A 21,288-nucleotide genomic window follows, 5' to 3' on the forward strand; every position below is an offset into this window, starting at 1 on the left:
AAATGTACTTTATAAATGACAAATAATGTACAAATTCACATTCATATGGAACAATATAGAAGAAAGATAAACTTTAAAAGTTGTGGCACAATGATAGAAACACAAGGCTGTGGCAAGGAAGCACAAAGTGAAGAGGCAGAAGCATTGTTTTATTCATACTATACTCATTCCAGCCTCCCTATCTTGCTCTCTCCCTCTCTCTCTTTATGAAGCCAAACATACCAGGAATAAAAAGCACACAAAATCAACTAACACAAAGTCCCTCAAAGTGAACAATAGCAAAGCAGACAGCAATCTCCCAAAGTGGACAAAAGCATGAGTCACGAGGTGCAGAGGCAGGAGGCACAGAAGCAGCTCCTTTGAAGCCCTAAAGCCCTGTACTCTGGCTAGTGCTCCCACTGGCACTAGTGCTTAACTAAAAAAGCTGCTCGTTTATAAAAGCAAAACCTTGGCTGCGTGATGGCTCTGAACTCAAAATGCTCTTAAGTTGGGATGCTTTTAAGTCGAGGTTCCACTGTCATACCAAACTTACTAGCTTTAAACTCTTGCCAGGAATTAGCATTAGGTGTCTTGGCAGAAGATGCCAGTTTGTAATACTTCAAACATTCTGAAAATCCATCCTTATGTCAGGGTCTTTTTTAAATGAGCTGTCTTTTTGTTATTACATAGGCCTTGTTGCATGAAAGCATGGAATTTGCTTAACTGTTTTGGTTTCTCGTGCATCTTTCTTCACATCTGAAGTATCTATTCTCTCTTATCACAATGGTTGCTGTAGAAACAAATTTGGATGTCTCAGCTGAAGGATTATGACTTCAGGTAAAATAGGCTGTGAGCAGCACAAGTTAAGACAATATTATTGGAGAGAATTTAAGCAGCTAGGAGAAATAAATAAAATATCTGACAGGGGATCTGAAGAGATAAATCCTGGAGCTCTTCTGTATGTATTTCTAGTACAAAACAGAAAAGTTAGACAGTGTAGGCACACAATAAGAGCTTTGCAGTAGATACAAGAGTATTGTAAGCTCTTTGAGACTTCTTCAGTGTTCTAAAAAGTACTTGTGGTACAATATAAATTGAAAACAGGTGCAATATTCTTGAAAGTCCATGGAAAACCTCTGACAATGTAATGAACACTTTAGTTCATAAAAGTATAATTCATGCCTTTTAGAAACAATAAGCAGATTTAAACGTTTTAAAATTTTAAGGTCTCAGAGCAGAAATATTTGAAAGGTTTTTTAAAAATGGAAATGGATGGGCTGTAAAGTGGACGCGTGGTTTCTTTCTATTTAGGTTTATTGAATGGAAGTTCTACCATGTTAAAGCAACTTGCTGTTAGGTAATCAGGCATAAGATTGAACTCTAGATGTTTTTCTTTTAAAAACTGATCTCATATTTAACTAATTGCATCGAGACATCACATGAGCTCTTGGCAACTATTTCACTATTCTGGAAACTGTACTTTCTTTTTATTTTGTCCAGACCTAAGTAATACAAAATTGGAAAACCTTAAATTTTTGACTTTATACTTTGACCATAACGTCAATTATATTTTTACTTTTTGTTTGATATAGATTTCATATATTTATTTTAATATTCAAGTAAACACATATAATTAACTCCGCATACAATGCTACTTTTCTTTGTGTCAGGAGCGACTTGAGAAACTGCAAGTTGCTTCTGGTGTGACAGAACTGGCCGTTTGAAAGGACATTGCCCAGGGGATGCCTGAATGTTTTGATGTTTTACCATCCTTGTGGGAGGCTTCTCTCATGACCCCACATGAAGATGGAGCTGATAAAGGGACCCCATTCATACTCTCCCAGAGTTGGATTCAAACCGGCAACATTCAGGTCTGCAAACCATCCTTCAAGTCAGCAGTCCTGCCAGCACAAGGGTTTAATAACCCACTGTGCCATCAGGGGCTCCTTTTTAATACTACATATGAACTATGTATATAACAATCAGCAGTATGTAGGTTAAACATTTACTTATTTGAAAAGCAATGTGAAGACACAAAATATAGTGTTATTCCTTCTTTATTTCTTGGACATTTTAAAAAACAGAGCCCATGTTAGTATACATTACTACCAATTACTACCCAACTATTATGTCAGAGTTTTCATATCAAATCCCTAAATTCCTGCATATGATCTTTTCCACTATCCTATAATGACAGGATTGGGAAAAAATATACTAGTCAGAACAGAACAATTCAGTATACTGACAAAGGATTTGCAGAGCTAATAATATGAATTTGCAATTCAAACCAGATTTAGGGTCCTTCTTATAGTTACAGGGGTCTGACAGCATAATCCTATATACGTCAATTCAGAAGCAAATCTTGTTATTTTCAGTGGTGCTTAATCCCAGGTAAGTGGGGATAGAATGACAGCCTGCATCTTTTGGTTCAAAAGGGGTGGGTGCTGTGGGTGTGTTTACTATATTATAACCAGAAAGGTAAATGCAGTAAAACTTTGATATAGATTGCGTGGAACTCAATAAATAAGGTATTTCAGATTGTGACAAGATCCTGTTCAATGTCGTCAAAACCAACCACCAGTATATTTCATTGGACACAATGAGGTAGAAGAGCAAGATAAACAACACAGCAAGGATTAGCAGCATTCAGTTGTGGCTGGTCAAGTTGATGAATCTTTCTTTGGGTGTTTGATTAACTCTATTGCATGACACATACTTTCTTTTTTTGGAACAACTTGCAAAGGAAGGAGAATACAGCATTGCAACCAGGATTTGTGTGAAAATTCTGCCACAATAGGATCCACCTCTCTGAATATAGCTAATAGGCCTGTACAAACAAAGAAAACTCATTACTAAATTAGGGGGCATTGAGAAACATTTCTATAGTGTTTCTAAAATATTGTTAAGAGTCTATATTGTAACCATAATGAATTCTTTGTTACTTTTCATTAAGTAATTGTGTGTGTGTGGGGGGGGGGGGGAGTCCAATCCCCTTCTTCCAGGCAGGAAAAGTACAGTCAAATCACACACAGCAGATGCCCATCCAGCCTTTGAAATAATAACAACAACAACAATAGTCCTAGGAAACCTACCAAGTAAACTTTGGAGTTACTGCATCTCTACTTTGCTACTTCACGGGGTTGATTGGACTCCCAACAATCGCTTTTTGTCTCAAAATCCCTTTAGAGAAGCAACACAGAGGAGGAGGGGGAGGCACAAGGTGGTAAGCAGAATTCTGGGAAATAAAGTTGGGAAGATGAGGACTCTTGTGGCAGAGAATTCAAAAGGCCCCATCCTATACTACATTTCCCAGAATTTTAAGGCATTTGGGTTTTCCCTCTCCAAGCTGGAGAAGTTACTTTTAAAACGGAGGTGCTACATTGCATTCAGTTCAGCAGGGCTTGGGGTTTCCCTCTCCAAGTTGGAGAAGTTACTTTTAGAATGCAGGGGCTCCATAGCCTCCAGGTCAGCAGAAAATTCAAAAGTCCCTGCCCTAAACTTCATTTCTCAGAATTCTGCTCACTTCCCATGTTAAAGCCTCAATGTGAGTGTGGTCTCTGCCCCTCTCTCTGGGCCAGCCACGTGCGGAGGGGCTTCTTCCTTGCCTGGCCATCCAGCCAGGCCTTCATCCACGGCCTCACTTCCCCCCTTTGGAAAGAAAGCAGAGCCTCTTCATTCCGGCCTCACCATCCTCCTCAGGACCCTTGGGGGATCCAAACTCAGCCCTTTTGGGGGAGAAGCAGTGTCCACAACAGAGAGCTGGAGTCACTTACAAAACTTACATTACTCATCTGAAAGTCATAGGTCAGTGCTTTGAATCTTAAGTTTTTTGTGTTGCTGCCCCCTGTGTTTCTTAATATCACTTTGTATGTACAAATCTAATGAATTAGATCCAGAAAAAATGAAGTTCAGCACACTCCTAATAGCTAATAGATTATTTTTTATTCAATTTACTAGGAAATTATTATGTTCTGAGATAATTCAAACAAACTATTGCTATCTTATAACCAGGAACTATATTAGCATTTATCTCCAGAAATACATGGCAGCACACAAAAATGTGGGCCAAACAACTGAAAAGATGAAATCCCTAGTGCCTTTAAGTGAGACAACTTTATTTTTTGCTGCTCCTATGCTCCCCCACACACACACACACACATAGTGACATCACAAGTAAACTCCCCCTCGCTGGATTGTCACCTTATGGTGAGGGGACTTGTGAATTCCAGTGAACCTATGAGTGAAGCTTTCTGAGTAAGGTGCTCCTAGAGGGATCTCCCATGGGTGTCATAGAAGAGGACCCAGACAGGGAACAATCTGAAGCCCTCAATAGCAGAGCAGGTGGATGATAACATGACACATATTACAATGGCTGTGAAAGCAGAAGAAGGTTGCAACATATGAGAGACCACCGGTCATCATTCTAATCATGCCATTAGATCAAAACCTCTCTCTATGAAGACTCTGTGTTGATTGCTCTGCACTGATCTCCACACATAAAACAAATTCACACACAGAAAATGAAAAACAAAAAACAACAAAAGTCTCATGATGATCAACAAGTGGCGATCGGAGCAGGACTGTGAAATCTGGAAACCGCTAGTCATAGACTGACACATGGGTGATGGATATGGATTCAATCATTCTAACTCAAGATCCGGGGCAATTGAACAGTTCCAGCAGCTGTATCCATGACTGAGCAGCCCTATTTAGGGTCCACTTAGCTCACCCCATATGAGGAGGGGACTAGAAAAGGTGCTCTAAACATAGTCTGCCTCTCTTATTTATACCTGATTGGACTGCTGCATCCAGAGGGGTCACCACCTTGTGGTCAAAAAAGGCAAATGAATTTTAGAACATAGCACAGAGTCAGCTTTGCTATCAAAAATGATCTGGTGAAGCATCTGTCTGAAGTACTGATTGGCATTAACAAACGACTCTCATGTCTTCAAACTAATTTAGTAGTAAATAATTTAAATGATCCCTACACTTTTGCAGCCAGTGTCATGCCCACTTAGCTTAGTTTTGTAATGTAGTCATGAGAAGATGCAGTGTTATGTCCATGCAGTTTTCTTCGATCAACTCCTGTCAGTAGAGGTGTAGGCACTAATTTTGGACATGAGCAATCCTCACATAGCATGGCTGCATACTTCTTATTTCATCCTATTAGCTTAATCTATCAATACATTTTCTTACACACCACCATATAGTTGCTGTAAAGTTTAAGGCTCCGTGGTGGCTCCCCGGCTGTGGAACACCCTCCCCAGAGAAATACGGCAAGAGCCAACCCTTTTGAGTTTTAGAAAAGCCCTGAAAACATGGCTATGTGCCCAGGCTTTCGAAGATTAAATGATAAAGATGACCCGGACTGATTTACGGCTACAGCACAAGGATTTGGGAGGAATAGATTTTAATCATATGTTTTATATTTTATATTGTTGTATTTGTTTTATTGGATTTTCATTGCTGTTTTATGTGTAGGCATTTAATTGTTGCCAATTTTGTACGCCGCCCTGAGTCCCTGGCAGGAAGGTTTCCCGTCACCTGGCCAGCTGGTCTATCAGCGATGAACCCACCCCACCTCCTGATTGGCCGGGGCCCAGCGTCCATTGGCTGCAGCAAACTTTTTAAGGCTGCCCTTGGTGGGAGCAGGCACCATGCCTGCTCTTCTTCGTTCCATCCCACCCACCCTGCAGCCGTTATGTTTGTGGTTCCTTGCTGTTTTTTCTCACAACTCCTTGGTTGGCATCTGGCAAGGGCCCTGGATCTATCTTGCCTCCCCCACCCTTATTGGAAGGAGGGGGGAGTGTCTGGTGGTTGCCAGGGGTGCGGTGGTTACATTGGTCCAGTATTGACCTGGCAGCACCCCAGTGTTGTTTGTGGTATCGGTCAGCATGGGGCTGTCCGATCCTTGATCCAGGACCCATGCATGTCAGCCAACCCTGGTTCCTGTAATCAATAAACAGTTGTGGCCATTTTCTATCCCAACTCTGTTTTTGTGTCATCATTGGTGTTGCCGGCAGAGGTGTGTCGCCCATGCACATGGAAATGGTTTTAATTTTGTATGAAATAGAAGAGATTTTTAAAATTCTTATGCAGAGATGTATAGAATTTTGGCAAAGACTAGGAAATAATAAATAGCAAGTAACATGATAACCAAATTTGGGGGCAAGTGGTAGCCAATAATGAGCTTAAATCTGGTGTCTCAGTCATGTGATGTGGAGAAAAGATACTTTTACAGATTGAAAGCTGGATAGAAATGCTGAAAAGAAAGCAGGAATTAAATGGATCATTTTTGCTGCAATGAAAATTGCTAACAGCTGGCAGTCTATAGGTCCGTTTTAGTATGACTGTAATTATACAAGTAGCAATATTGCCAGGCAGTGGCAGAATTAATTGTGCAGTGAAGAAGAGAATACAAAGAAGCCTTTAGTGAACTGTTTTGTCATTCCAAGAAGAAAAGGCATCTCTTTCTTCACACTGGGATTCAACCTCTGTCGTTCCACTACTCATTTCTTCTACTGACTGCCCATTAATCCATTCAAGTATATAAACTCAGGTCAGTGAAGCCTCAAACATGGCCTACTGAGATAAATACCTTTTCCTCCAAAGAAGTACAATAGAAAGTTCCAATAAGGACAAGGAGATGTTCCTAGACAGTATGGATGATAGACATGGTGATCTTATTCATGTCATCTTCCCCATAGAGAAAGGAGGGAAATCTGATTAAGATTCTTTATGTACACATTTGAGAATAAAAAATTAAAAATGCATTTTAAAACATATTTGCTTCAATCCCATTGTTGACATTCTGTGAACATAAAAAGGATTCATCTTTTTTAGGAAATGAACCCTAACTTGCACAAATGCTATAGACAATTATCAGTTGCAAATAAATCCTAGTAATTTCATTGCAATGTATATCAATCATCTCTAGTCTTCAGAAACTTGCTATTAGATAACACTTAGCCTCAGATAAGCACAAATTTTAGTTGAGCATTTCCGTATCAGAGATATTCAAACTCATTTGGCAGGTTGATTTTAAGATGCTTGATTAGCTTAGAACCTCTGAAGAAATGCTAAACTTTTATTTGACCCATTTATCCTTAACCTCCCTCAATTCCAGGCATATAGACAAAGAAGGGGGTGTTCCAATTAGGGTGTTCCTTTACAGAAAGAATCCTATAGTGGTAATGTGGTAGTGGTATCAGGCAGGTATCATAGCTGAAATTGCTACTACTGCAAGATTTCTTTTTTCATGTCAGGAGCAACTTGAGAAACTGCCAGTCATTTCTGGTGTGAGAGAATTGGCCGTCTGCAATGATGTTGCCCAGGGGATGCCTGGATGTTTTGATGTTTTCACCATCCTTGGGGAGGCTTCTCTCATGTCCCTGCATGGAGCTGGAACTCTCCGGATTGCATTCTCCCCAGATTGGATTTAAACTAGCAACCTTCAGTTCAGCAACCCAACCTTCAAGCCATCAGTCCTGCTGGCACAAGGGTTTAATCCACTGTGCCACCAGGGGCTCCAAGATGCAAGATGATCCAATGAGAGACTTCTCTAATCCTGTCATCTAGAGGGGCACTATTGGTATAGAGTGGGCATCCTAACACTGTGTGTGCCTGATCCTTCATATTGTACAAATAAGAGATGTAGTTGGCCATCATACAACAGAATACACAGCCAGTCTTCCAAGAGAACAGGTATTTTAATTGTTCATTACAATATCAATGTCAGTTGAGAGTGTGAATATATATGAGTGTATAAGAAGCAGCAGAGCAAGAGACATAAAAGAGTTCAAGAGGTGGCAATTGAAAGCAAGCAGTATGAGTTAGCTGAAGGCTACAGAAATTTAGCAATATCCCTTTCTCAGAAGGGGCTACTGAACTTGCAATTTTGATCTAATTCTGGAAAAAGAAATAGAAAATAGAGATACACTTTTCGATGTACTTTCTGGGGAGGACATTTCTTGTTTTGAACAAAAATCAAGTCAAGTTTCCACCTCAGGTTTAAGGCAAAGTACAACATCAATTCCAGCTGAGTTCTCTTACTTAGCTAATGAGGTGGGATCCATGCTGATTTTTTAATGCAAGCATAACATATGTGAAGCATTATTTCTGAACTATTTTTTTCATAAGCAAATTATATTTAAACCCATATTTTTAATGATCATATTTAAAATTTATGTAATAATTCACTGTCTTGTTCATAGTTTGTTATTGAGCCAAAATATTCACCTATGTGAACCACTGGAAAATACAGTGTGTAGAGGGCACTAATTCTTCTTATAGGCACCAAAACAAGTAGGAAAATGAAAATAAGCCCCCAAATGTCATGATTAGAAAAACAAGATGGCAACAGGGTGATTTGTACCATAGATCTGTGAAAATTCAGTGAAAATATAAATTTGACTTTAAACCACTAAATTGATTGAGATTGGAATTTTTTCAAATGTCCGTTCATACTGGTTTTTCTTCCCTGTTACAGTCTGGCAGAAACATTTTCATTATAAAGAAACTGCAATGTAAAGCTTGGAAGTGCATCTTGTTATTGCCTCCTCTTGCTTTCACTTGCTTTTGTTTAGCATTGATGCAGCAGGTTGCCTGTCAGTTACATAACACACCAGTGACTTCTGTAAATTCACAATGCTAATCAACAAAGAGGTCACCCTATTCCTGCTCCACCTACCTGGGAAATGATTTATGTTGGTCTTTCCAGATTTAGCATTAAGCTTGAAATTGACTTCCTCCACATCTCATTATTAGCACACAAGAGATTCCCCTGCATTGTAGTCAATAATTGTAGTTTACCATCATTATCTTCATTTCAAAAAACCTTGGTTATTTTTTATGAATGCCTGTCTACTGGAACATTCAAATGTTTACCCAAAAGTCTCACTGCCTCACTACAATGAGGTTGAGTCATTGCAGTTTTTAGAAGACATGGGATTCTATACAGCCTATTAAGGATAGTTGCGAATAAATGGTAATAGCATTTCTATAGAATCTGTGAGATGAAATCTCCTTGTATTCAGAGGGGAAAAGTTAGTAGATGACTTGTATACAGTATATGGAGAATAAGTAATATAGCAAAAGAAAAGTACAATGTATTAAGAGAAGCAAGAATGAAAATGCTACAAAAAGGGTACAGAACTTCTGCACAACGTTCATGTTTTTTTTTTTAACCAGGGATAAAGGACAGGTGTTTGCATGGTTGTGAACAAAGAGGGGGTGTTTAATCACATAATGTGGGAATGCGATTGAGTGCAAGAATACTGGAGAATTATTGAAAGAGAAATCAATAGAATGTTAAATCTAAAAATAGTAATCGTTAATAGAAATGTACTACATGCAAGCATAACAGGAGTGGAGAATATACAAAAGAAAAATTAGTTGGCAAATTAACAGCATGTGCACAAATTGTTGTGACTGCGCCTTCGGGGATTATGGTTGATGGTGATGGAATTCGAAGAGGAAGAAAAAACCATCGTGATGAGGGTTCACTGGAGGAGTTGCGCAGGAAGCGACTTAGAGAGCTATATGGGGGATCTTCTGAGGAAGATTCAGATGGGGAGATGGATGCTGAGGAACAGGTGGTGGCTGGGGAAGCGGGCACTGAATGGGCACAGCCACCGGAGATGTCTGGGGATTTGGGGCTTATGGATACTTCTGAACCTGGGGTTTCTGCAGGAGCTGATCCCAATTGGGATGCTTGGAGAAGGGAGGATGGTTCTTTAAGTGTTCATGGGGCTAAGTGTGGGCAGGATGATTGGGACTCCGACGAATTGCTAGGTACTCCAGATCCACGAGCTCTAGCTGTGTGGAGTTCAGACTCTGAGTAGATTTGGGACACCTGGTGTTTGGGTGTGAGTGTTTGGTCACCCAGGAGAAAGGGGAATAAAATGGGAATGTTTGGCCACTGCACTTTGCGTGTGGCAAGGTGTTGCTGAGGCGCCATTGGGATCTCTGTGTTTCCATGAAGACTGGACTTGGACTATGATTTGAATCTGCTGATATCATCTAGCTTGGCTCTCGCTGTGTCTTATCGTGGACCTGTTTTGGATGACTGCACCCTCTTCGGACTTTGGATTGAATTTGACCTGGCTTCTGTCTACGCCCTCTGACTGACGGCTACTCCCGGCTTCTGACTATTGGTTTGTCTTTCGGAATTTCTGCTGCCTCCTGACCTGACCTTGGATTCTTCTGACGACGGCTATTCATCATCCCTTTGAGGCTCTCAGCTTATCTGCACCGTGGAAGCAGCTTTACTGCTTTTCTAGTTTGTTTATTTTCCAGCAATTAACTCTATTTGTTTTCCAAAGCTGAATTGAAGCGTTATTTAGTTTTTTATTGAATGCCAGCATGGGAAATTAGCGTGGCTCGTTTTTGAGTTATTATTGTCCAATCTACTCTCGAAACACTGAAAAGTGAAGTGTTTCAAGGATATTTCCTGTGTTTATGTTATTTTTTGGCTTATCTTCGGAATAAACTCTGTTTTGTATGTTAACTGGCGTCTGACTCTTGACACAAATTGTTTTAGTGAAGGGTTGGAAAGATAAAACAAAATGGACTCTGACAAATTGGTATAAGAATATAGTTAATATGTTAAGTGTGGAAATAAATTAGAAATGGAATAATATTGACAAAATTGAAAAGGTTACAACAATTAAGATGATGTGGAAACCAGTTAGGAATTATTTAGAAAATGTGCCAAGATGTGGAGTGGAACAATTAAGACTGAGATTGATATTTCAAATGTAACTTCTGTAGCTTTCTGTATAAATTGCATGTACAAGGAGGGGATGGTGAGAGTGAGATAAAACAATAAAATAACAATAAAAAGAATCTCCTTGTATGCATCTTCACTTCTTCAGCCTTTTAGGTTCTCAGAAAACCAGCTTCAGAGAGTTTTTGTGCCCTGCAGAACTGGTTTTTGGGTTGCATAGAAGGAGTAATATTTTTTGCTGTTTCTCCTGGATTTTACAGTGGCATCAACTAATGACCAGCACTAGATCCTGACCTGTGTTACTGATTCTTTAGTCCAGGACAAAGAATATTACCTTTAGGATGCTGTTGGACCCAAAACTCCCATAGTATCTTAGCATTATCTGAAAGGCATATATTCCCAAACCTATGCTTGTATTGGCCATATGTTATAAGAAACAAAATAACTGCATTGTTATTAATACATCATTTACAAGAGGAATATAGCATATGGACAAATGTATATTTCAAAATTATCCACGACAAGCAAGGAAATAGGATTACGTGTATGCAAGCTGTTATTTTCTTCCTTGGCTGTCCTTGAAAATTAGAATATTAATATAAGAATAACATAAAAGTTAAACAATGTTAATAGCATCTCCCATTTAAAGAAACCAGTGAAAAACACTTTAAGGTGGGCTTGCAAAACATACATGCCACTCATTCATTTGCCTACTGTTTTGTTCCATCCCTGAGGAGAAGGTAAACTGAACTCACATGGGTTCTCCTAGTGAACTTTCAGGCTTTCAGTTAAGTGATTTCTAAACATTTCTTAAAACTACAAATAGTTTTCCCCTTGAACACCTTTTAAAATAAAATGCTTCAAAACAAAAGTCAGTAACAAATCAGCTTTAAATGCAAAGAGTGTGTGGGTTTGTTCTGGGCATTTTTTCATTTGACATTATGTTTTATCACTGAAAACAAAATATATCTTTTTGTTTTTTTTCTTGGCTACAGAAGAGTTACAAAGTTGTTTCTGAAATAGCCATTTGTATTCCACTCAGGGAGTACATCATAGAAAAGAAGAAATAACCATTAACTTGTAAAAAGCGAAAAACGTATTTGGATGACCCACCTAGCATAGTACTCCACTTGTTGTTACAGAACAACAGTTATTCCACAGATATGTTTATTAACTGCTTAGCTATGGATCGCTTCACAATGACTGAGGTTCCTTCTACACTGCCATATAAAATCCAGGTTGTCTGCTTTGAACTGGATTATATGGCAGTGTGGACTCATATAATCTAGTTCAAAGCAGACAATGTGGATTATCTGGTTTGATAATCTGAATTGTAAATCCAGCCTGGGGGAGAAAAGCAAAACAAAATGTTTATGCATTAATTGTGGTTAGAAGAATAGGTGCTATAAGAATGACTACAGATACTCTGTACTAACTTTGCCATTGTGTTCTCCCAATTGGGAAATTGTTTTTCTTTGAAAACATGCCCTTGCAAACTGTGCGACTTGCCACTGCAGGAAAGGCAACAGCCAGTTTTCCAGCTAACATAATCTGTTCTATGTTAATTATCACCTATCTGATGATAATAATACAAAATCCCTTCAGCTCCCATTTTTATGATAAAGATAGATAGTAGGACTGAAACATAACTAGACAAGACTACCAGTCATTGTTGTCATTGGCCTTCAGCATCTCTGGAAAACCCTTGCCCATTTCTCCATTTTGCAAATCAGAAGTGAAATAAAACCTGTTTTCTATGAGGCTTACATGAGCTGTAGGAAATTTAGAACCCAAAGACACTGTTCACTGGTAGAGATCCTCTTTGATTCAACTTGCAAACAAACAACATATGTGACTGTATATCACAACTCAGTAGTACAGTCTGGTTATATCAACTGTGTTCATTAAAACAAGGATTTATTTTTAAGAAACAATAATAACTCCATGAGTATTATAACATTTTGGTGACAGCTTGACTTTTTAAAGTAAACCAATATTTTAAAAGACAAGTCTTAGAAAAAGTGATTCAGCTTTGCTAGTGCTACATTATAATGTTTGTCTAATTTTCTCTATTTATATTTTGTAAAAACCTTATTACTTGAGCAGACCATAGTCTACTAGTAAGTCAATTTCTAGAATAGGCTAGAAATAAAACTGTAGCAAAAATGGGTTAACACTTGCACCTCACTGTAAAAATCATATTTTGGATCTATTTAAACATGATATTGAAGAGTAGAAAGTTACCTTTCTGCAGTGTCATGTAAATCACTATCAAAAATGTATTATTCACTGTATATATGTCCCCTGGCTCACCAAGATCTCTGAAAAGGTACACTCACATAAAGCTTGGTCCTTCCTTCTCCCTTGAAAGTAAACCTTAGGAAGATAAACTCATCTTTCTCCTTGGAGAAGTGAGGTGAAAGCATAAATTTATGAAACATCGCATTTTTTATGGCACCCAATGCCAAATATATTTTCCTGTCAAGGCTATCAAACACATAGGCACGAGATTATAGAAGACTCCAGATTCCTGAATTGCGTTTGCTTCCAAAAAACACTGTGCTCAAATTCATGCTATGTAGATGGTGTTTATTTTAAATACAGACAGTCCCTGAATTGAAAAACATTCAACTTACAAATGACTCATAGTTAAGAATGGGAGTGAGACAACAGAAAGTGAGAGAAATTTACCCCTAAGAAGAAAAATTCACTCCTGGAAGAGTTATCATGGAGAAAAGGTGTACCCACTGAAGCTTTATCACCAATCCTTTTCACAACAAGCCATTTTTTTTTTCAAAATCCAATTATCATAGGGACAGAAAGTGAGGTTAACCCTTCCCTATGCTATCCAAAGCCTATATATACAGCTTTGGATAGCATAGAGCAGGGTAAACATCCTTGTGGGTTTGTTTTGCTGTCTGTGCCCCTGTTCAGAAGATTTCACACACACATATACACAACCATTGCCCAAAAAAAAAAATTCAGGGCGGGGGGGAGTTGAAACTTTTTTTAGCGAATCATGAGTAGTTACATAACGCAAAATAATTTAGAAATCAGGCTCCATCGATAAACTTTAGTGGACACTCAAGACAGATCAACTTCAGTGGACACTCATGGGGATTTGGGTTGAACCCCTACCCCCCCCCCCTTTGGCTCCAGCCTTGTGCACGCACACACGCACACACATATTTAGCTGGAGTCACACTTTAAAAATGTACCTGTTCAGACTTACAAAGAAATTCAACTTAAGAACAAACCTGCAAAACCTCTCTTGTTCATAACTTGGGGACTACCTGTATACCATCTTTGCAATACCAGAATGAATGTTTTTTAAAATAACCAAGACAGATTTTGGGGAGCTAAATAATAATCATGTTTTAATTACTAGGGTATACACCCGGCTCCAGTAGATTTACTATTAAATAATTCCTTTATTGAATTTATGCTCATGTTTTTTTACTAAAAAAAAAAAGGTGGGGGAAGGAAGCTGGAAAGAACGAGGCAGTAGATCTCCAGCTCTGTCTTGTTATGCCTACTAATGTAGAAATTGTTGGTGTGCCTTCCCAACCCCACAATGCTCTGTTTTCATGTCTTATGCCAGCTACCACTCATAGGAGCACTGCAAGTAGTAATATTCTTCCCACTTACTTGTTGGCAGGTAAAACAGATCTATGCAATGCTGGAGCTTTCCTCTCCCTGTCAGAATTGCCAAGAAGAATCCAGACAAAAAATAAGGGAAATAAGACTCCACACGTACATCATTTTAGAGCACATTGAAAATTACCAGTTTCATATCATCAGTGCTTAATTTAAATAATGTGAGATTACAACAGTCAGATAGGGTTGTTGTATGTTTTTAGGGCTTTTCCAGAAGTATTCTCTCCTGACGTTTCGCCCAGGATGCCTGCCATAGATGTGGGTGAAATGTCAGGAGAGAATACTTCTGGAACATGGCCAAACAGCCTGAAAAACATACAACAACACTGTGATCCCGGCCATGAAAGCCTTGGACAACACATTGAACAGTCAGATACTCTGAGATGATGCACAACATCAAGCTATGCTTTATCTGACAAATATACATACTCTGCCCTCTATATACAAATTAAAAACAGAAGCAGTGGCATCAGATTTAATACTGTGCAGAGCCGAAATCTGAACAAAACAACAAATGCCATTTGTATAAGCAAAGAAGTATCACAGATGTAATTGAACTTTTCCAGTTGTATGGCCATTGCTTTCCACTATTTCAAAACCCTCGTCCACCCAAATCTCAATGTATAATTATCACCTACACAGTAAGGATTTCGCTTCATGAAAAGCTCATTTCCTTTACAGTTTGTGTCACAATACATGTCTTATAGTACAATCCTTTGTATGTTTACTCAGACGAAAATTCAACGGGATTATTTTCTGATAACAGGATCACAGCTTTTAAGAAGTCTTACAATTCTAGTTGTTCAGAGGTTTTGGAAAAGTTATGGTTTATTATTGCTCTTTAAGTTGGATGGCTGAGCAAAAAATTGGCTTCCAGGAAGCAAATGCCTTCATAACTAAGGAGACAAATACATTATTGAATTAATGCAGTTTGCCACCATTTTAACTGCAATGGCTCAATGCTATGGCATCATGGGAGTTACAGTTTTACAAGGTCTTTACCCTTCTCTGCCAAAAGAGTGCTGGTGCCTCACCAGACTACAAATCCCATTATTCCATAACATTAAGACAAGGCAGTTAAAAAAGGGTAGGAATGCTAGATGAAATAGGAATTCCAGCCAGTGTTATTCATGTAACAAGTACCCTGTCTTTTATCCCATCTGGCAACTCTACACCAGCACCTTGAAGTTTCTTACATCTAAATAAACAGTAGGGACTGCATTACAGCTCAGATATTTTTCTCTTGTTCAAGGTCTCATATGTGATATTTATTGAACAATTCCCATGCTATTATGTTGACTTATTTTCATATTTACTCTTATGTAAAGGATCCCACTGCTTAATAGTAGTACATTTAAAACTTTATACATCATGTTGCCATGATAACAAATCTCCTCATAGTAGTCCCTTTCGGTTCCATATTTTTCTTTTTTTTAAATATAATCTTTATTAATGTTTTATTACAATAGCTAAAATTTGTAAGTTTAAAATCATGAAAAGTTGGAAAAGAAAAAAATAAATAGTCGAAGAGAGCAGAAGGGAGTAGAGGGTGGGGACTGGGAACAAAGAGGGTTTGGGGGGAGAAGGGAAAGAGAATGTGCACAAAGATAATAAAAATAGGAGATAAAGTAGTTAGATATATGACAGTAAGGACTGTGAAAAAGTCTGATTTTGTTTGGTGTTGACTTCCTGAGACTCTTCTATGAGGTTTGGATCCTTTTCCATCTTCTGTTCCATATTTTTCAATGATCCCATGGCTGACATGATTAAGTTTACTGATACTTCAGTGTCCTGAGCTTTTCACTTTCCCAGCTCCATGGAATGGATATACTCTGAGGTCTGCTCATCCTTTTCCACAACCTTCTTAGTGAAGGCCTTCTTTTCTAGGCAGCAAATAGTAGTCATGCCAGCCACATGACCTTGGAGGTGTCTATGGACAACGCTGGCTCTTTGGCTTAGAAATGGAGATGAACACCAACCCCCAGAGTCAGACATGACTGGACTTAACATCAGGGGAAAACATTTACCTTTTACTTCCTTTTGTTATCATCTGATTAATCTTTCCAACCACTGCCATGTTTTTCATTATTATTATGTTTACTCTTCTTTAGGCTTACTTTTGTGTATTTCACATGTCATCTTAAAACCAAAGGAGAAGACAACAGACATCTGATTGCATCCTCTTCCATTCTTTTAAAATACATGCTATGTCAGTACACTAAAAGCTTAACTATACAATTTTTACAGTCATCTTCCCTCTCTCCAGAAGAAGCTGAAAAAGAACAAGTGTATACACATGAGGAGCAAATAGAGGGTTCCTTTTTCAATGACTAATTCTCCATGTTGCATTTGTTCAGTGAGACAAGACAAATGAATAGAAAGAGGGAACTGCTTGTGCAATGCCATACAATATTACTATAGCCCCAATTCCATTTTGACCTCAGTGTCCAAGGGTAGGAAATAAAAAAAGAAAGAAACAGAACTGCTAACCATCTTATATTTCTTGCATGCTTCTCCAAATTATATAGGGCAGCATTCACTGAAGACCATTTAGCAGATGGAGGAGATTTCAAGCTCTTTCTACCTTGGAGGTTATTCTTTCTTACTCTTTCCCAGCCTTTAACATAGGGCAGGGAAAGAGATAAGGTTGTTATTTTTACCTACTTCTTCATCTACTCAGAAGTTTTCTTATAATAAATGTCATATTTTACCATAGTTTTTTTTTGTATCAGTTAATTGGGCACCCATATCCATGGATTTTGTATCCATGGATTGAAGAAAACAGCAACAAAAAGGCAAATCTTTATTTTGCCATTTTATGAAAGGGGCATCATTTTACTATATATATATATATATAATTGACCGTGAGCTTTTAGTATCCATGGAGTGTCCTCAGGCATCTCCACATTAATGTAGTTTGACACCAATTGAATTACCATGGCTCAATGCTATGGAATCACAGGAGCTGTGGTTTTTTAAGATCTTTAGCTTTCTCTACCAAAGAGTGCAAGTGCCTCATGAAGCTGAAACTCCTGGCACCACCAGAACCCAGGGGCTAATTGTAACACCTAGTGGTATGGATAGGTTAATTTCGGAACCTGTCATCATATTAGGGTCCAATGACATGACTGTTGAGGCAAAATGAACACCTCTGTGTGGGATGGGCTTCAAAATAGCCACCAACATTACTTTTGACTGTCAACAGGTGACATTATTTTCTCCCTATGCCCCCTTTGTCCTGCTGTGGCTTTTCAGCAGCTTCTGTTGAAGGCAAGCAAAGAGCTGAATTTTAAAAAGGAAAAAAAAAATTGCAAAGAACCAACTTTGCATGTTAAAACTCAACTAAATCATGATGACAAGAGGAGAAACGGACTTTGCCTCTGCTCTTGAGTGCTAAATCACATTCTGCACCATTATGTGGAAGAAAAGGACAGTATGTGAAATAAAACCAATGCAATGACACTCTAAACATGGAAAAAGAGCCTAACAGATACCCCTAAAAATAAGTGAAGGGGAACCCTTCCACACAGCCATATAACCCTGAATATCAAGGCAGAAAATCCCACAATATCTGCTTTGAACTGGGTATTCCGGTTCAAAGCAGATAATGTGGGATTTTTTCAGTTGTGTGGAAGAGGTTGGGGATGTTTTGGGGAGGGATCTAACCTGGTTTGACCTTGTTATACCTATGTTCATTCAGATGAGGATCTTTCCATTGTTGGTTACATCTCTTTCTGCTCTCCGGAACTCAGCAAGTAGATATGGTTCAGTCTTGACATTTGTCTCTCCAAGAATCATAGAAGGTCCATCAACTCCAATCCCTTGTCATGCAGGAAAATCACAATCAAGGCACCCTGGCAGATGGCCATCCAGCTTCTGCTTAAAAATCTCCAGTGAAGGAGACTCCACTGTGCTCCAAGACAGCATATTCTATGGCTGAAGGGTTCTTACCACCATGAAGTTCTTCCTAACATGTAGGTGGAATCTCCCCCCCCCCCTTAATTTGAACCCCTTGCATCCTTGTGTCCTCTTCACACGTGGCTATCATGTCCCCTCATAGCCTTCTTTAGTCCAACAACCCTATTTGTTTCATACCAGTATATTTTAGAGATCATAACCTTTTGGAAAACCAGAATCTTCATAACCTTTTGGACAGAAATGGCATTCACATCCATTTGAAAATCATAACCTTTTATAAAAGTATGATCTTTCAGGGAAGAGCCAAAAAACTTGTTCTCTTCAGTGGTATATATCCACATGTACCTATGCAAGGCAATTTGCTTGTTAGTTGTTAGATTGATAACTTATCTGTCTCTGATCTGTTAGGAACAGAGATTATGTTTTTGAACTGCTAGGTTGGCAAAAGCTGAGGCTAACAGTGGGAGCTCACCCCACTCCCTGGATTCAAACCTCTGACCTTAACCCGTTACGCCATCAGCGGCTCCTACCAATATCCTTCATACCAATATATTCCATATTTATAGCAGAAGAGCTGTGACAAACAGTTCTGGAGACCTCACCTGGTGAACAAGGTGTATATATGGGCTGGGCATGTATGTATGTGTATATGTGTGTGCATACAGACATACACACACACATCTCTAATTGTCTATCTATGGGCCCTTCCACACTGCCATATCACCCAGAATATCAGGGCAGAAAATCCCAAAATATCTGCTTTGAAATGCGTTATCTGAGTTCACACTGCTATATATTCCAGTTCAAAGCAGAAAATGAAGGATTTTATTCAGCTGTGTGGAAAAGGCCTATGTATAAAAGGTACATACATATACCTACGTACCTAGACCTTATTCTCCTCTCTCCAGAGCACAGTTTTCTCCCTTTCCCCTTGACTTCATTGACACCTGCTGGCATTCGCCTCAAAACCCCTCCGCCGCCGCCCCCGCCCCTCCTTCCTCATTGCCATTCCGGCAGCCCTCCTTCACGCCCCGCTCAAAGGGGGGGGGGGGTCACGTCACGTGCTCTCTCTCCTCAGAAGGTGCTTTTGCCTCTAGTAGCTATCTTTGTATGTTTGTCTATCTCTCTCTCTCTCTCTCTTTTTTGCCCCATTGGCGCGCGCCAAGCCCAACCTGCGGGGCCCCTTTAAGGCACGTGAGTGGCGGGTGGAGGGGAGGACGCGCGCGCGTGGGAAGGAAGGAGGGAGAGAAGGAGAGCCAGAGCCCGTGCCATTAAAACTCCTCCGCGGCGAAAGGGCGTCGTGGTGGGAGAGAAAGGTGACGGAGGGAGGGAAGCGGGAGAGAGACCGGCGGCAGGAGCAGCGGGGAGGACGAAGCAGAGGAGAAGGGAGATGGGAAGAGGCGAAACTGCAACCTAAGCAGCCGGAGAAGCAGGAGCAGGAGCCGCCCTGGGATGCTGGCCGGCTTTGACAGCGCAAGGCTCGCTCCACTTCGCCCCTCAGAGCCTATCCCCACCTCCCTCACGTTCTTAGTCAACGCCTGGAGTTTAGAAGAGGCGAAGGAGTAGAGACCGCCGGGCTGAGAAGCCAGGGGAGAACCTGGAAGGAAGGGGAGAGGATTCAGAGACACCTCCTCTTCTCCCCTCACAGCCTCACCTTGGCGCCCAGAAGCGGAGAGAGCCGCCTCCTTAATTGGAGAGCCGCGAAGTTGAAGGCGAACGTGTTGCTTTTGCTTGCCCTCGTCCTTCTCGTTTTCCTAGACGGCGCAGGTAGGTTCCCAATCCCTACTCTTGTTGTGTTGGTGGTGTTGTGGCAAGAAAGACAACGCGTTTGTGTGGGTTAAGGAGAAAGACTGTTGTTTCCCCCTCCTTCCCCAATTCCCCATGCGTGTTTGGTGTCAAACTTTGCTCATGGCACTGACAATTTGCTTCCCCCACCACACACACACCTTTCTTTCCACCAATGAGAGGGTTATTGCGCGCGTGGGGTAGGAGGGGGTGATGTTGAAGCGCTCCCTCCCTCAGGGAGCCCCTCGAGGCCGCTCTAATATAGAAAGAGAGAGACCGCCTCGGAAAAAGAGAAGAGGATGTTGCCTCTTCGGCTTTGAGGCGTCTTCTTGGGAAGCGGGAAGGCGAACTGAAGGGAAGTTTGGCCCCATCCAAAGACAAGGACTGGGTGGTCGTCTTGTTGGGTCCTTTCCTCGCTGCCTGACAGGAGAGAGAGGGAAACATGACTCCACTTCAGCACTGCTTTTAGGTAACCTTCCTTCCTTTTGAGAGCAAGCTGTGATGCCCCTTCTGGAGCCTCTGGATCAGGCATGGGCAAACTTGGGCCCTCCAGGTGTTTTGGACTTCAACTCCCACAATTCCTAACAGCCGGTAGGCTGTTAGGAATTGTGGGAGTTGAAGTCCAAAACACCTGGAGGGCCCAAGTTTGCCCATGCCTGCTCTGGATCCTCTTTGAAATGGTCGGTCTTCCTCTGGGTTGGTTTCAGTGCGGATCGTACCGATAGATTGCCATCGTGGATGATTGAAACGCAAATCAATCATCCCCGTGGCCTCGCTTTAGAAAGCCAGATGGGTTTTGAATAATATCACCTGGACATCCGCTATGCAGAAGATTGCAGAAGCCACCTGCTGAATTGTTGGATGTCACTTAGTTCTTCTTAGTTCTTAAGAAATCTTAGACATCCAGCAGATGGAGCAATGGAAAAAAAACGGCTTCAGACTCTCTGAGGCCCCTTCCACAGAGCTGAATAAAATCCCACATTTTCTTCTTTCAACTGAAATATATAATGATAATAATAATAAATGCTTTATTTATACCCTGCCCTCCTCCCTGGAGGGACCCAGGGCCCTTCCACACAGCCCTATATCCCAGAATATCAATGCAGAAAATCCCACATTATCTGAGTGTGGACTCAGATAACCCAATTCAAAGCAGATATTGTGGGATTTTCTGCCTTGATATTCTGATACAGCGGTATAAAATCCCACATTATCTGGTTTGA

General features: G+C 40.2%; 1 protein-coding gene and 1 long non-coding RNA gene across 24 annotated transcripts in view; one reads left to right on the forward strand and one right to left on the reverse strand.

Moving 5' to 3' along the window:
• LOC134299553 (uncharacterized) overlaps positions 1–20,072 on the reverse strand; it is a 58,672-nt gene extending 38,600 nt beyond the window's left edge. Inside the window, exon 1 of the long non-coding RNA XR_010006773.1 lies at positions 19,935–20,072. This is a non-coding gene — a long non-coding RNA (uncharacterized LOC134299553). The remainder of the gene's footprint in view (positions 1–19,934) is intronic.
• Positions 19,909–21,288, forward strand: part of tenm3 (teneurin transmembrane protein 3) — a 1,793,546-nt gene continuing 1,792,166 nt past the window's right edge. For 19 of the 23 annotated variants that reach the window (XM_062982692.1, XM_062982693.1, XM_062982691.1 and 16 more), the window contains exon 1: positions 19,909–20,047. The gene's annotated coding sequence lies outside the window, so the exon portion shown is untranslated. Of the gene's footprint in view, positions 20,048–20,114; positions 20,535–21,288 lie in introns of those variants that run through there. The other 4 variants (XM_062982695.1, XM_062982697.1, XM_062982696.1 and 1 more) reach the window with 2 other exon arrangements.

This window comes from Anolis carolinensis, chromosome 5 (genome assembly GCF_035594765.1).
Source record: "Anolis carolinensis isolate JA03-04 chromosome 5, rAnoCar3.1.pri, whole genome shotgun sequence".
In the NCBI taxonomy this organism is placed as follows: domain Eukaryota; kingdom Metazoa; phylum Chordata; class Lepidosauria; order Squamata; family Dactyloidae; genus Anolis; species Anolis carolinensis.